The sequence below is a fragment of the Gymnoscopelus braueri genome, assembly GCF_963280865.1.
Source record: "Gymnoscopelus braueri genome assembly, chromosome: 1".
Lineage (NCBI taxonomy): Eukaryota > Metazoa > Chordata > Actinopteri > Myctophiformes > Myctophidae > Gymnoscopelus > Gymnoscopelus braueri.
The window spans coordinates 11,795,659-11,808,613 of record NC_137603.1 but is presented as its reverse complement, the minus strand read 5'-3'; the positions used below and the strand labels follow the sequence as shown (position 1 = coordinate 11,808,613).

Genomic DNA, 12,955 nt, shown 5'->3' with positions numbered 1-12,955 from the left:
CATCAGAATGCAGAGTTGTAGCCGAGTATAAGGATTTCAGGAACTTCTGTGAGACTTGACCTGGACAAGTCCTTAGTGATGTGCAGAGGTACTTGAAACTGCTCACCATCTACTAGTGTCCCACCGATCACAATAGGTCCTCTGCTGTCACGTACAAAACTCCACAATCATCTCATCTTTGAGTAGAGGCTGGCACCACAGTGATACATACGTATGCCACCTCCTCTCGGTGCCTTCTTGTTGATGTTTGTGATCGGGCCCACCACCACTGTGTGGTCAGCAAACGTGATAATAGTGTTGGAGCTATTCTTGGCCACACACTTGTGCGTATACATTGCTACAGCAGAGGGCTCAGTCAGCACACAGCCCCGGGAGGCTGGTGTTGAGGGTAAGTTAGATTGTTGGGGTCTGATAGTCAGGAAATCTAGGATCCAGTTCAGTCCCAGGTTAGACAGTTTACCAGCCTGTCTGGTGGGGACTATGGTTAGTAGCTGAATGAAGGCAATAAACAGCTGCCTAACCCTGGGGCAGTGACACGATTGGTTTCCAAAGCAGTATAGGCAGAAGGTTTGTTAGTGGCCGTTCTCGCTGCTGTTCTAGCAACTACTACTGTACCTTGCATTCAGTCAAGTCCCCAGACGTATTGTTAGGTGGAGATCTCGGATCGTCTGGCAACATGAGACTAGGTCCAAGGTGATAGGGAGAGAGCAGCAGATGTACTAGCCTTTTGAAGCACTTCATGACTACTGAAGTGAGTGCTAGCTGGCAGTAGCCATTTAGGCAGGCTATATAAAAGCAAGTATTGCATACAGCTCCTCTGATCACTTCCAAAGCCTAATTTATCTGGCATCGTGCAACAAAAATAGCCAACCTACAAGCTCACAACGTGCCACGTCTGCAATGTGTTGTAAGCCTGTAGGTCAGCCATCCAACGACCTGGGTTTAAGCTTCTTCTTCAAAGGTCCTTCTGGGATTTTCTGTAATACCCACTGACCTTGAAAAATAATTGAGGGTAGTCTCAGGCGCCCAGTGTCCAGAACAGATGCAAATCCAAGGGCACCAGACCAGACCAGTGTGACAGTATGAGAGGAACAGTGTTTCAGAACTCAGCGCATGCCAAAGCCCTCACTGCCCTCATTGATGGCCAGTTTCAGCATCTTGTGCAGTTCTTCATAGGAGTCATAGGTAGGGAGGCACAGCTGGTTAAAACAGGTGTGTGCAGTGGGCAAGGTGCTGTGTGTGGGGGCAGCGATGATCTGGAAGGAGGGGCAGAGGGTGTTGAAGCCACCTGGGGGGAGCAGGGAGGAGCCTGTGGTGAACTGCAGCAACCGAGCCAGCTCTTCCTGGGTGAAGCTGAACACCACGGCCCAGAACCACTTCATCACTCTCTCTCTGAAGTGCCATGATCCTCCCACAATTACAGTGTGAGCTTTGAAGTCCTGTACATTGATGTTTCCAGTGCCGCACATCAACAGCTCCAACTCATTTTCATCAAATATGGCTAGAAGGTGTTCCGGCACTAGTTCATTCAAGCCTTTGAGGAAGTGTTCCACCTCATCTCTCACCTGGCTAGCCAGTCTGTACTGGGCCAGCAGGTTCAGATAATGCATCTTGTTGTCGTTGGTGACGGGGATCTGGGCTCCTCCTGATGTCAACTCCACAACCTTCTCCAGATGTCCTGACTTGCTGTACTTCTCCTCAGCAAACACCAGGTCCATTTCACTCACATCATTGTTTAGGATGAAGCAGACTTTAGTTTTGTAAAACTCCTGGTCGTCTGTCTCAAAGTACTTGTAGTTCATCCTGAGGCCAATGATCTGGGCCAAAAATGAACGGGTAAAGCGAGCTCGGACCAGCTGCCTGTAGAACCCACCCAGGGCAGACTCGTAGAGACACTTCCCTACAACACAGCCTGCAAACTTGTACATTTTTAGACGCTGGCGGGATGGCCGGTCAGCGTTCGGGTGAACCAGACCCTGGTTGTTGTCACTGAAGCGTGTGAACAGCTGGTTGGAGGTGTCAAACAAGGCTTTACAGATGAGCTCGAACCACTCCCTGCGAGGACCCCCCCAGTCAAGAGCTTCCTCATCCTGAAACACCAGCTCAAAATTCTTACTCCAGTCAGACACTGAGAAGTTCCTGGTAGCCTTCAGGGACGAATCCAGAATTGAGTGGCGTGAGATCTTCAGGCAGGTCTTGGCTCGAGGTCTCTTTGAGTGGATCTGCCTGAGTTCCCGCTTGAAAAAGTCCACCTTGTCCTGGAACGTTTCAGAGCCACCAATGTTTTTGTGCATGAAGCGGATGAAGGTAGAGGCCATAATGTTCCTGTCTTTGCAGCTGAGCTCCACTGGAGGCTGAATCCCATCATCCACCACGAGGGTCAGATACTTATGAACAGGGTCAGGACCATGGTAAGTGAACTTGGTCCCTGGACACACACGAAAGGTGAAAAGGCGCCATGGAATAATTTTCAGGTAGAACTCGTTCACGGATAGTTGCTTCGGTGATATGTAGCAATAGACCTTTTTTGGTTTCTTTACCTTCTCGGGCTGTCCCTCCACAGTGGAGTCATAATCTTCCTTTGTGTCCCCCATAAAGGGCCTCCTCTGGGGGGCCATGGCTGGTGGATGCCAGGGGGAGCTTCTGTAGTTTCCGCTACTGTAGAGGTACGCTTCAAAATAGATGCTGAAGCCTGGAGTGGACAAGTTCTTCTCCACACAGTTCTTCTCATTCTCGCTGAGAACAATGATGTCAAACTTTCCATTGCTCAGTGGCTGGTCCTTGTAGGAGATGCAGGCCCTGAAACACCCCGTCTTCCACAGGGTCAACCTCAGCAGAACCTGGCCGTGCTGCTTGTTGGAGGAAACAGACTTGCTGTAGTACTCCTCCCCACTGCCGTCATCCACTGTGCCGAGAGAGTGCATGTGGATGCTGTAGTTGGCCTCGTCGACCAGAGACATGGAGTTAGTGGTGGGGTTTCCATACTCATCCCTGGGCTCAATCTGCAAGGTGTGCTGCTGGCCATTGGCCAGGACCAGTGTGGAGAAGTGATACGCTATCTTTGTTGTGGATGGAACCACTATACCTGGCTGAAATATCTTGTAGTAGGGGCTGAATGCTAAGTCAAGGCCACCCAGTTTGACTGCTACCTCATAGCGTCCAGCCTTGCGTACGGTAAAGGCCACTTTGACTACGTTGGACTCCAGGTCTTGAAGAACTTCCTGGGTGACAGGGATATCCACAGCTAACTCTTCATGGGTAATGTTGACCCTCAGTCCCATTGGCTTATATGCAGGAAAGGGCTGGCCATTCCTATAGAACAGCTGTACTCTGAAGCCCATAGTATGGCCCACTTCCTGTGGGTCCTTCCAATCCCATGACACCTTGCATGAACAGGGGTCCAAGTAATTGCCCTGGACATAGTCGGAGATGCTACGTCTCTCTGGGTCCTCATTCTGAAGGAAGCTGACCACCCGCGTTGCAAGCTCACGCATCAGGAAAATGGTGATAGAGACAAACGCTAGGATGGAAACAATAATTACACCAATCACGTTCAACATTTCCCCCTATCAAAAAGCACAGCGCCACAGCACAGCCAAATATTAGAGCAATCGATAAAATGGACTGATTATGAAGCGGACATGGAAGCACTGGTATTGAAGCATTGAAGCTTATTCAAAGAATGATGAATAGGTGGTTTTCCAAATAAGGTGGTTTTCCAAATAAGGTAGTTTTCCAAATAAGGTGGTTTTCCAAATAAGGTAGTTTTCCAAATAAGGGTAGCACTTCATACGAACATCCTATTAACACATTGATTGCCTAGATCGAGTTAATTCGTTTTTCAAATCCATCTATAAAAACCATCATCGACTGATTCAATAACCAGATCCGAAGGCTGCTATGAGAATATGTTTCAGGCTATGGGCTCGATTATCGCTGGAGTCTCTTGCTGGTTCTCTCTCTGTTAGTGGTTAATCTCTCTCGGAGTCGCTGCTGGGACTGTGTCCAACTAAGACACATCGAGCCTTTTATACTGTTGGCTGTGGCCCTAATGTCCCTACGATGATGTCAGGTAGTGTCAGACATCTCCATATATGGGTCGGCCTACGTCGGTTATGCCTGAATATGGGACTATGCCGTCAGCCCTGGACATGACGGTTATCTCTATATATGGAGTTTCTGGGAAGGGTTCGCTGATGTCAGACTCCGTACATACGGCACGTTTAGGTCTCTATGACGACTTTGCAGTCTGATTGTCTCTATCTATGGGGATCTCCATAATAGGCTAGTGCTGGCAAATATGCCCTGAATGTTTTCTACACCATCGCTTGCGTGCCGCAATTCTGAAGAACGAGTCAACTCGTTCTTTGGAATTTTCATTGCTTAATCTGTGATCGCGCTGTTCTGTTTATTTTTCATCATAGGTTTCGTTTTCCACTTACTTCACACACACCGGGATCCGGTGTTTCCGGTTCTCATTTTTATTTTTCTGTCATTTTCGGCCAGAATAGGGAAAAACACGGTATAAAAACACGGTATAAAAACTAACCGAGAGCTCCAATTCTATTTTCTATAGTCTGGGTGACGGACAGTCATCGTCGTCGTGTATCACATCGTACTTTAGGCCGATCGGCAATCTGCGAAAACGTCACATCCAGGTTTATGACGTATGCACTGTTTGAGCCTTTGGGGGGGGTGAGCGAGTCAGTGAGGTGATCAAGGTGTCTATTTGCTGCTCTCTGCTGGTAGAACTGTCGTATGTGTTTAAAACCGCAGTCAGACAATTTATTTGAATGAAAAATCGAAAAATACAAAAACACGCAAATCGCTGGCACAGGGGTTAGTACATTATGAATAAACTCTGGCAGTCAATGTGCTAACAATCATGCTAAACAGTAATATACAGCACTCTTTTAGCTTTATAGTTTTATGTTGTTTTATTTATGTTCCAATTCCTGTTCTCTGTTGTAATGTTTTATTTGTCCAAAACCAAGGACCAAAATGGAAAAAAGTATTGTGTCTTATCCTTAACATCGTCAAATAAATCAAATAAAATGTTCTGTGGAGGAGTTCTTGGGTACGGGGACAATAATGGAACTCTTGAAGCATGTGGTGACATGCATGTGGGAACACAGATTAGCTATGATTTGTTTTGAATGAAAAAGCCAACATCAGACATGAAATAATGTTAATGTTCAACTTCTTTAGAAGTATATTCATCTGTGACAGATGAATATAATATGGGTGTCTTCAAACCATCATGCTAATTTAGCTTTCTCTGTTTTCAACGATCCTTTGAGACTTAAGAAATGTTTTGGTTCTTTCGCTTAATTGTTCTCTGTTGTGCGTAATTGTTTAAGGATAAGTTGCCAAAAAGTACAGATAAAAATGGCCCAGCTCATTACTGTGAAACACTCCAACTGTTACAGTCTATATTAGGGGTGGGACGATATATCGATATCGCGATATATCGCGATACTTCCTCCTGCGATAAATAATCAATATAAAAAAAAAAATCTCGTTTGTGATACGTTGTTTTTCCGACTCTGTATTTGTGTGATGATGATTTTGAACTGTTTGGTGCTATTTTATATGTTTATGAATTTAATACAAGGACTATCGTGATATATCGTTGGTGAAATTTCATGCAATATATCGGGATATCGCAATATATCGAATATTGTGATATTATTGTTATCGAGGGCCTAATATCGCCACAGATATCGTATCGTGAGATACCCATATCGTCCCACCCCTAGTCTATATATACTGTACTATAGTTTCCGCATGTACAGTATGCATGTTTTCAGTAATGGAATATTGTTTTTTCATCGATTAGTTAATTGTTTTTGCTTTTACATAACATACCACTTCAATGTGTTTGTTAGAGAATATTATCCTACACAATAATGTGAACATTCTTTGACCTTCACCTTTAAAGGGGAACTTTGCCAATCACAGACTGTTTAGTCGTGGAGTATTAGTGTTGGAGCTCTATCTAGAGCGAGCGGTGGAACGTTTGAGAAAATTACTTGAGTGACATCATTGAGGAAATGTTCTATAGGGACACAACACGTTTCACATGCTATGCTATACTCCACATGACAAGTAAACGGATTCTGATGTCTAAAATCACCACAGTTCCCTTTTATGTTTAACCAGTGTTCCTTTTCCTCTTGGTTTGATTCAGCTCCACACAGCAAAAAGGCTGAATGTGCTTTGCAAGAAAATGGAAAATGCATGAAATAATATCTAACACAATTGTGAGCTTTCCTTTGTTTGTTATTTGTTATCTGACTCTGGCTAGGACTTAACAACAAACTGGAGAGTAGATCATTATAGCCCATTATAGTACTAAAGGCTGTTGCCCCCTTTTGAACTACAGAAGAATGTTTTAGGTAATATCAGCAGGAGATATCATAAGCTCTGTATAGCGTATTAATGGCATGATATCCTAGCCTTTAGTTTTGAATGTTTTTATGCATTGCACATAGATGTTCACTATAGAGACTGATTATTCAGGGTTGATCAAATTCACTTGATCTATGAGTGAGAATGAATACATGAATACCAAAGGCTTTGAATCATGCTGAGAGGCCTTGATCCTTGGGTAATAAGTATTCTTCTTTGATGACACTGCAATTTCAACAGATGACATTCCATGCATGCTATCTTTTACAGTGGGCTGCCAGGTGGAGAAAAAAAAACTCTCACCACGTGCATGATGCATATCACATAGGAGCTGACAGCATCAATACAGGGGTCTCATAATTAAAGGCCTCTGTTGCAGCATACAGAGGAACAGGAGGCATGTTCCACACAGCCCATCCATCATACACTGGCAGCTCGTTTAAAACATCTTTAAAATTAAAGTTGCACCGGCCCCTGCCTTTTACAAAGAGCAATTGTTTTCTGACAGCTCAGTGAATCTCTGCTGAAATCGCTGGGGGAAAGGTTGAGCGCCGATGACTTTTATGCAGAGAGCTGACAGACTGAATTAAGAGGGAGTCTGCTCACTACTCTCACAGAAATAACTTTGGGTGTACTTAATGTTATCCAATAGTAGCGTAGAGCAGTACATATTTGCATTGGATGATGGGCTTTTAGGTGTAACTGCATCAGGTCTTCAAACCAAAACACTAATTCATCTCCTCTTTTGTATTAAAATATGGTTGATGTTGTGTTTGATATGTTTAACGCTGGCAAAGTCAACCATCTGACTTTTAAATAAAGGATGAGCAGAATTCCCATGCCAGTTTTCAATGCAGAATAATATATTATATGGTCAGTCATTTACACAATGGCTGGTCAAAATAATTATCGCAATTGGATATAAACATACATATACATATATATATGTACATATACATATACATATATATATATATATTTATATGTATATATATATATACACACACACACACACACACACACACACACACACACACACACACACACACACACACACACACACACACACACACACACACACACACTGTACATACCTAAAGTAGTTAGGTATGGGTAATGTAGGCTTCAAAGACTATAAGGTTAACCTAAAATGAATTAGCAAATTTAGCTTATCAGTCAAATTCAAGGGAAGCCACAAGCCATTTGTCTTTGAAGATGCTCTTTTGAAATTAAATTGGCTCAATCTGTGACAAGAACACTATACAAGAAGATTCACACCCTGGGGTAATGTGTGTAGAGGCAGGCAATATCATTTCTCGCGTGAAGAACTGCTGTCATTAAAACCTGATGACTTGTACCCAGAATTTATATCTCCCCCTTGCTACCATGATACCAACAGAGTAGCACAAGCAAAAATGTCCCATTGAGAGGAGAGCAATAGTGAGAATGAATAAACAAAACTCAATTGTTGTTGAGTAGGTTGTATCAATTACAGGTTTCTTGAAGGAGGATACAAGTGCAAAATGCATAACCTGCAAGGTGAAGTCATTGCAATAAGTCTTTCTGGCAGTAATATGACACAAATCCCATGCAGCAGCATGAGTATGCCCATCCCTCGCCCAAACCTTAGCCCTTATATTAAGACTGCGAGTGTGTCTGTTTTCAATATGAGTAAACAGTCCCGATACGCTCTCCTGTGCCTTTACGCTTTTCACATGTTTTTATTTTTATTTTGATAAAATAAGGAAGTTCTGCACACTTGGAGCAATGCAAGGTTCTTCAAAAAAGCGAAGCTTTTGGTCAAAAGACCGAAATGAGGGCAAAAACTTTTTTTTTTTAAAGGAGAAATCCGGACATTTTAAGTGTTATCTTTGATGTGTCGTTACTCACCTACCGACGTAAAAAGTGGCATTGTTTATTTCCAGAGATTCCCCTGTCGTCATATTTTCAACCCCCTCCGTTGTCATAATGGGAGCGCGTGGCTTAGGGAAATTCGTCTATTATAACCGATGCAAAGTTATTTTTTTCTCTACTACTACTCATTGTGGAGTCTCATGATAGTCAAACATGCAGTGAAAGTTCCTGAGAGGCTACCGCTAATGACGAACGAGCTAACGCTAGTTGCTTGTTTCTCAACATGGCAACACCAAGTTGCCAGGTTCTTGCTAATGAAATAAACAAAACAAATATTTGAAAATTTGCAAAATTACATCAAAGAACAAAATCCATTACATTTCAACCAGACAGGTCACTACTCGGCATCAAAGTTTGCACGCACAGACTCCCGGTAGGCCAAGGAAGACACTCCACCTCTAATGTTTTCAAATCAGCCTCATGGTGGCGCTATTACGCTTTGGAATCGTAGGTCGTACAATGAACACTTTTGTACAATTTGATGTTGAGGGGCCTCTATAGAGCGCGCTTCCAAAATAACTTTCACTTTTGCCACAAAAAAATTAAAACGTTGCACCCCTACAGTATGTCGTAGAAATGCTATTAACCCCGGCCTACAGCTTCCTTGGGTCCTGACGGCTGCCCTGGCTAGGCAACCCAGCCTGGCTAGGCATACCCAACCTGGCTATGTGTTCCGCCTAGCGCCCTTTTCTAGTTGTATATATTGCAATAATAATGTGTGCTTGGCACAAAATCCCAAGGCATACCATTTGGGAACTACTTTATACTGTAGGAAAGGCAACACACTTTCAATATGCTGGGATGGGGCAAAAATAAGCCTCTCAAACAAATTACAGAATGCTTTTAGTTGACTGATGCCAGTGCCCTACTGTCAGTAAAGCAATCCTAAGATGTCCAGGTCAACCATGTCCAATTAAGGGCTTACAATGTAAATGACATGCGTGCACTTATAAAGTGATTAACCAGGATGTGTGAGAATAACAGCCCTAGTTTCACTTCACATATCTCTCATGAACTGAAAACCCCACAATTATGTTCAGTTCTGTGCAAGGAACTCACCTTAGAAAATATGGGTGTTCTTCTCAAGAAAGCAGCCAGACAATGGCCATAAAAGTATGCCTTCATATGCCGCTTTTATACCAACCTGTTCACATCATTGTTCAACCAATAAACAGCTGCTTTGTGACCAGGGAGCATTATCCATAATTCACATATGTTTCTGTCTGCCACAGACCACACCTCCCATTACCTGCTTTATACCCCATTCCCATATTTATGTCTTTAATTCACTCTTCTTGATATTGAAGGAAAGAAAAAAGAAAGAAAGAAAAACAAAAATATATGCTTGCCTACTCCCTGCCTGACTTTCTGGTCATTTTGTTATACTGCCCATTTGCCATGATTGCATTTTCTATGATTAGTGGAATATTTTCTGATTATACGGATTTGACCATAGACAAATCACTATGAACACTATTTAATATTGATGTCTTACAAAGACAATGCTCTACAAATTGAAGCTTGCATTGCAGCAGCATTTGTTCAGTAAATCACTCAGAAATTCCTACAAATGCACAGTAAATATTCGATGCAAACAACGAGGGGACCTAGCTGACAGAAGAGTCACAAGCCAACTGGATTTTTATTTGTACACCCTAATAAACATCAAATTATTCCAATTCTAGGCTAAAGCGACAAGTCACAAACTTCTGGCCTGGAGAATCCGATTCCCCCCTCTAACCGAGTCAACAGGGGCTCCCAAGTGAGGAGACAATTATCTGCATAAACTCCTCTTCTTGGATCAGGGTGGTTTGCCTGTCACGCTCTCTCTACAGTCTGACCTGAATCAGTTCCACAGGGGAACCATGGATGAGACAGTGTAACCACTCCCAGTGGTGTACGCTTCTTCATCTCATGATGGAAAACAGACCTACATTTGCCGCTCTGAATCTTTCCCAGATCTCTAAGACCACCCACAGGTCAGGTGAATTCTCCATTGTCCAGGTTGATATGGACATCACTCCAGCAGAATGAATGTACCTCTGCGATTGGATGATCACATGTTTTTTAATGTCATACCGCTTTACTCATAACATTTGCACGAATCGCTCAATATTACTGTAGGTGACTTTTGCCTCAAAATGTATATGATAATGCTAATTATTTATTTTACGTATTTCCTCTAATACATTTTTACTAGACTGGTGCCACGATCGACTGAGGAACGATGCAACGATTGGTCAGATCGGCGGTTCTGGACAACGCTTATCTGACCGACTTGACGCCGGACATGGCACTTTCTCCAGTCTTTGCGGGTGACATGCGTGCTGAATTTGAAGTTGGTCAGGCGGATGGTTCTCGAGATACCTAAACTACAAACGGACGGATGTACAGAGTTTTTGTGCATTGTATGTAAAAAAAAATGTATTGCATTAAAAATACATTACAAAACGGCAGACAGATACAGAGATCCCATATGGGCATAAAAGGGACACAGACAGACAGACTAATACAACCGGTACTCTGACGAGTACCACGGGTATTACATAACCGGGTGAGGCATGCATTCACAGTTTGCATTGTTCCCGACTTGCATCGTTCCTGAGTATAGGCCACCGCTCTAGTGTATAATCGATCACACACACATAAACTACTTTTTAGATATGGAGAGAAACAAGCAGTGTTGTTTAGATTTGAAGAAAAAATAATCGCTATCCTAGTGGGAGGCACATCAAGAAACAGTTCTCCTCCAAAATAGTGAATAGTGGTAGAAAATGAATGTGGAACTCCTGTGCTGTTTATTAGTGATTTGGAGAAGAGAAAAATGAAAACGTTTCTATTCAAAGTGGCATCGAAAATGATTGATGTTTACCGACTTTGTAAATGACACTCTAAAGTCAAAAGGAACAAGCATTATCTATTCATTGGACTTGCAAAACAACTATGCTTCAGATTTGGAAGGCCCATTAGAGCTAGCAATGCACTTACATCCATTTGCAGCTCCTGTAGAGCAATTCTGAAATAAATTAGTTTTCCAACACCCTTTAATTTCATGACTTATGTGACAGAGGACCTATCCAGCCTCATCCCCCACTTGTAAAATAGAATCAAATACCAGAATTACCAACCATGGCAATTATTTCTTACAAAAACCAAGAAATACATAGATGAAAAATAGACAAGTAAGTGATGCAGGTCACACATGAAAGCTCCAGCCACAGTTAGGTTGAACTAACCCTCTCATCAATTGTAACCCGTGGCCAATCACAACCAACAGACACAGATATGTCATAGCAAGGTAACCACACCTGCAGCCAATAAAAATCACAACGGGTATGTTTATATAGCACATTTCAAAAGACAATTCAAAGTGCTTTACACGAAACATTAAGACTAAGACAGAGTATTAAGTGCAAAAGAAACATACAATGTATATACTGTATAATGGCCATGTGAATACAATTAGAAACTAGAAAAAGTGCTCCTCGGAGCACAGGTCTCCGCCAGGTCAGGTAGGTTATTGTGGCCTCCTGGTGGCGCCATAATAGGCCAATGTGAAAAGGGTGGCATTTCTTCCTCGGCCTAGTGGGAATGTGCATGCAAAATTTCACGGAAATCGCACGCTGCTTTCATGATTTGAGGCATTTTGTTCAAAACAGACCTATCCTGCAACGTTTGGAAGCCAATGCTAGCCAATTATTATGGAATATGAAAGCGGACACATCCGTCTTGATCACATGATTATAGATACTGTGTACCAATGTGCGTGATTTTTGGACAGAATCTGAAGTCCTGGTGGCGCTATGACAGGCTGATCTGAAAAATGTGGGGCAGAGGTTCTGCTGTGGCATCCAGGGAGTGTGTGTGTGCAGTTTCACAGCGACTGGGCCAACGGTGGCGGAGATTAGCTGGTCGCAGACAGACGGACGGACGGACACACGGACGGACAGACAGGGGGCAAAACATAGTCTCGGCCATGCCTTTCGGCCTGGCGGAGACAAAAAGAAGATAATACATAACAGAAAGAAAGATGAGAGAATAAAATAACAGCACATAATAAATTATATAAACTCTGTAAAAGATAGTAGCCAACAGAAAGGTCTTCAGCTGAGATTTAAAATAACTGAGAGTTGTAGCAGACCTGCATAAAAACTGAATGCTGCTTCTCCACGTTTAGTTTTGACTCTGGGTTCAGGAAGCAGACCTGTCCCAGATGACCAAAGAAGTCTGGATGGTTCATGATGTAGCACAAGAGCAGGAATATATTTTGGCCCTAAATCATTCCATGCTTTATAGACCAATAGCAATATTTTGAAATTTTGAATAATTATTTGACAGACAGGGAGCTAGTGTAATGATCTGAGAACTGGAGAGATATGATCCACTTTCTTGGTTGGTAGGCTATTAGTGAGGAGTCAAGCAGCATTCTGAATGAACTGCAGCTGTCTGATCAATTTTTTAGGGAGATCTGTAAAGACAACGTTACAGTTACTGTCAGGTCTGAAGATGAATGCATGGACAAGTTTTTCTAGATCCTGCTGAGACAATGTAAACTGTAAATCCTTTAATCCATAATCTTAAAGTGATTTATACAATTTTGGCTATGACTGGCAGCATTGAGGAGCTTGCT

At 42.7% G+C, this 12,955-nt stretch overlaps 1 protein-coding gene and 1 pseudogene across 3 annotated transcripts in view; both read right to left on the bottom strand.

Annotated features, from left to right (window-relative positions):
* The window catches only part of LOC308092643 (glypican-6-like), a 202,039-nt gene that overhangs the window by 101,147 nt on the left and 87,937 nt on the right, over positions 1-12,955 (bottom strand). The window lies entirely within an intron of this gene.
* On the bottom strand, positions 1,107-4,153 carry LOC308080270 (apoptosis-resistant E3 ubiquitin protein ligase 1-like; annotated as a pseudogene). The gene is made up of 2 exons: positions 4,109-4,153; positions 1,107-3,624 (listed from the first exon to the last, which is right to left on the bottom strand). The product of its transcript is annotated as an apoptosis-resistant E3 ubiquitin protein ligase 1-like (transcript).